Source organism: Notothenia coriiceps, unplaced genomic scaffold (assembly GCF_000735185.1).
Source record: "Notothenia coriiceps isolate Sejong01 unplaced genomic scaffold, NC01 NC01_scaffold00026225, whole genome shotgun sequence".
Classification (NCBI taxonomy): domain Eukaryota; kingdom Metazoa; phylum Chordata; class Actinopteri; order Perciformes; family Nototheniidae; genus Notothenia; species Notothenia coriiceps.
Window position 1 is genome coordinate 697,060 of NW_011358926.1, and position 3,450 is coordinate 700,509.

Sequence of the window (3,450 nt, forward strand, 5' to 3'; positions counted from 1 at the left end):
AATGGCATGTGGGGGAAATCCAGACCAGCCATGATTTCAATTCCGGCAAAATGAAGCGAATTTTTACAAAACAAAAGAATCCAGAAAAGGCTTTGCCTAAGATTTGGGCGAAGCTGAAGTATGATAATAAGTCACCTGTCCATAGTTTTAAATTTTTATATTCTTATGTAAGATGTTAAATTATCTGTCCTTTACAGATAAAGTTAGTCAGCAGATGTATGAGTTTCCTAGATCCGACATTACATTACGCTAGTTGTTGTTCATTAATATTGTACAGTAAGATAGGTGAAAAGCCTGAAATGTTTTTTTTTCAATTTTAACTTATTTCACTGTTTCATAGCTAATGCAAGCTCTGTTTCATGTTTAATTTATATATACAAGAGTGTGCTAAATATATTTGTATACCATACTCGATGTGTAGTGATGTCAGTTTATTGAGTGATTACAAATGGACTGTTCACTTTTGATGGATCTTGATTTGATGTAGGTGATACCATGTATAATATTCAGATCTGTAAAGTTAAGTAATGAACAGACAATAAAACAGTGCATGTTATGAATAAATAGGAGATCTTTTTTGAGTTAATTCATAGGCTTCTGGTTAAAGTAAGGGGTCTCCTGGTTTGTACAGTAACTTATACTTAACATACAGTTAAAGTAACATAACGACATTCAAATACGTTTTCATAATTACACGTTTTGTAGTGTGCAGTTAGAGACCATTAATGTCTGAGTGAGTTTGTAGCAATCCACTGTATAGACCAGTCCAGCGGCGGCACCACGCAGACCGATCAGTGAAGTATTGAAGAATTATATTAATATTATTGTAAGATTTTACATATAAATATTCACCAAATTAATCAAAAGCACATTCTTCCAACTCTCTGCTGTAGTATCAACCAAACGGAAGATTGACTGGTGTAGGTGAGTTGGGAGAAATATAGTGTATAATAGTAACACGCTTATTGAAGGATGATGCTATTTATTGAGGCTTTTACATTAAAATATTCACCAAAATAATCAAACAACGCATATTCTGCCAAACCTCTCTGCTGTAGTCATACCACCAGCGAACTATGATGTGTCGTACGTGAGGTTTGGGAGAATACACTGTTATTACATAGTAAACGTTTATTGAAGATGTGCATATTTATTCGAGATGTTACATAAAATATTCACCAAAATTAGAATCAAAAGCACATTTCTTCCAAACTCCTTGCTGTATATGACCAACAGGACTATTGATGTGTGAGGTCGGATGTTGGGAGAAAGATACCTGTATATATGTAAACGCGTTAGTGAGTTGATCCATATTTATTGAGAGTTTACATATCAAATATTCACCAACTTAATCAAAAGCAAATTCTCCATCTCTGCTGTAGTAATACGACACAGGCACTACTGGACTGTGTGTAGTGGAGTTTGGAGAAAGATACTGTATAATAGTAACGTTACTTGAAGATGAATGCAATATTTATTGAATTTCTACATTATAAATATTCACCAAATAGATCAAAAGCACATTCTCCCAAACTCTCTGCTGTAGTATGACCAACGGACACTATGAGATAGTGTAGTGAGTTTGGAGGAAATATACTGTGTAACTAGTAACGTTATAGAAGATGACTGCCATATTTATTGAGGATTTTTACATTATACAATACTTACCCCCAAAATTAAGTCAACCTAGCTTCTTCCAACTCTCTGCTGTAGGTCATGGACCCACCAGGACACTATGATGTGTGTAGTGGTTTGGTAGAAATTATCCTGTATAATAGTAATCGTCTATTGAAAGATGATCGCATACCTATTATAATTGAGATTTTACATTATAAATATTCACCAAATTAATCAAAGCACATTCTTCAAACTCCTGCTGTAGTATGACCACAGGACACTATGACTGTGTTGTAGTAGAGACTTGGGAGAGAACTAGTACTGTGATGAATACTAACGTTATTGTAAGACAATGAAGAAATGCATATTTACTTGAGGACTTTTACATATACAAATATCACCAAAATTAATCAAACCATATATCTCCAAACTCTCTGCTTGTAGTAATGAGTAAACAGGACTATTGATACTGTGAGGTCCGAGTTGGTAGAAATAATACGTATAATCAGTGAAGTGATTCGATACGTATTATTGTTTGCTCTTTTTCGGGAGTTGCCTTTGCAGACGGGTCCACTGAGCACTCCGTTTCTTCCCGGCTGCGGAAAGAGACAATGAATGTGTCCAGCTCGGAGGACGGCGCATCTTGGCTTTTTCTTTCTATCACATGTGAATTGTAGTTTGTTGTCAACTCTTACACGGTACGTTAGGAGACGAGTAATTTGTGCTGAACAACGCTCTTTGTTCATGACCTTAGTTGATCGTGAAATCCGAATCTGCAATTATCGTTCCAACATTTACTCTAACATGAAAGACTCATGTATGTCCTTAGCGTCCCTCATAACGACATTGATGAAGTTTGCGCAATGAGCTTAGCACAGACTGTCACTTAGCGTAGATTTTCCTCCAGAGCACGGATTGGAGTTATGTATTTTTGCGCCGCGATTTTTGCCGTCTCTTTCTTGGCACGTTTCTATGTAAAAACGTCAGCTTTTGGGTAACTGAGGCCCCTTGTACGAGGGCTCGGCGGAGCAAAATTCTCCACACTGAAACATTTGAATCACGACAGGCATTGTCTCGTTTGTTCAACCAGCTGCTCCAATATTGTCTGATTGATCTCACAGTAATTATATTGACACTTCACGTCGGAGACTTTATGATAAATGTCTTTCTCAAGTCAACAACTCCAATATTCATCAACTGTAGCAGAAACAGTAATTCAGTCACTCCAAATAAGTTGCATCTTTTCAAATTAAGCTGACAGATTACTGCCTTCACATACCAATGTTATGTTGTTGTGGCGAGTAGGTTTGTGCGGCGTTCATTAAGCGTGGGTGTATCCTCTGTTCTCCGACGTCTTTACAGGCAATTCAAAGTTTCACAAGTCAAGATGAGCTTGTCACAGATCGTCCAGATCAAAACGCTGATGCGTCGGCGTCCATGTTCCTTTGTCCTTTGATCAGCATGATCATCTCCGTTTGAGCGTGGTGGTGATTCCAGTCCAAACGTCCATGCAGTGCAAAAAATCCACAAAAAAAAACAATAAAAGTGTCCGCTTCAATAAGGGAGGTTTTTTACTTTATGTAGTGGCTATTTGTCAACAACAATAAAACTTTAAAAGGCCACTGAGGCACCAGGTATGGCGGATCTTACGCAGATCATGAGTGAGTAAATGAGTCCATTGTCCAGTCAAGGCATCAACGTTTTGTGGTGTTTATTGTCTTCACCTCGGCAAGAACAAAACAGCAAACGTGGTGTCAATATTTGCTAGACTCAGCCTTGATACTGCTCTGATGCTGGTAAAAAAACCATACACCTTCCCGGTGCTCACTCGCT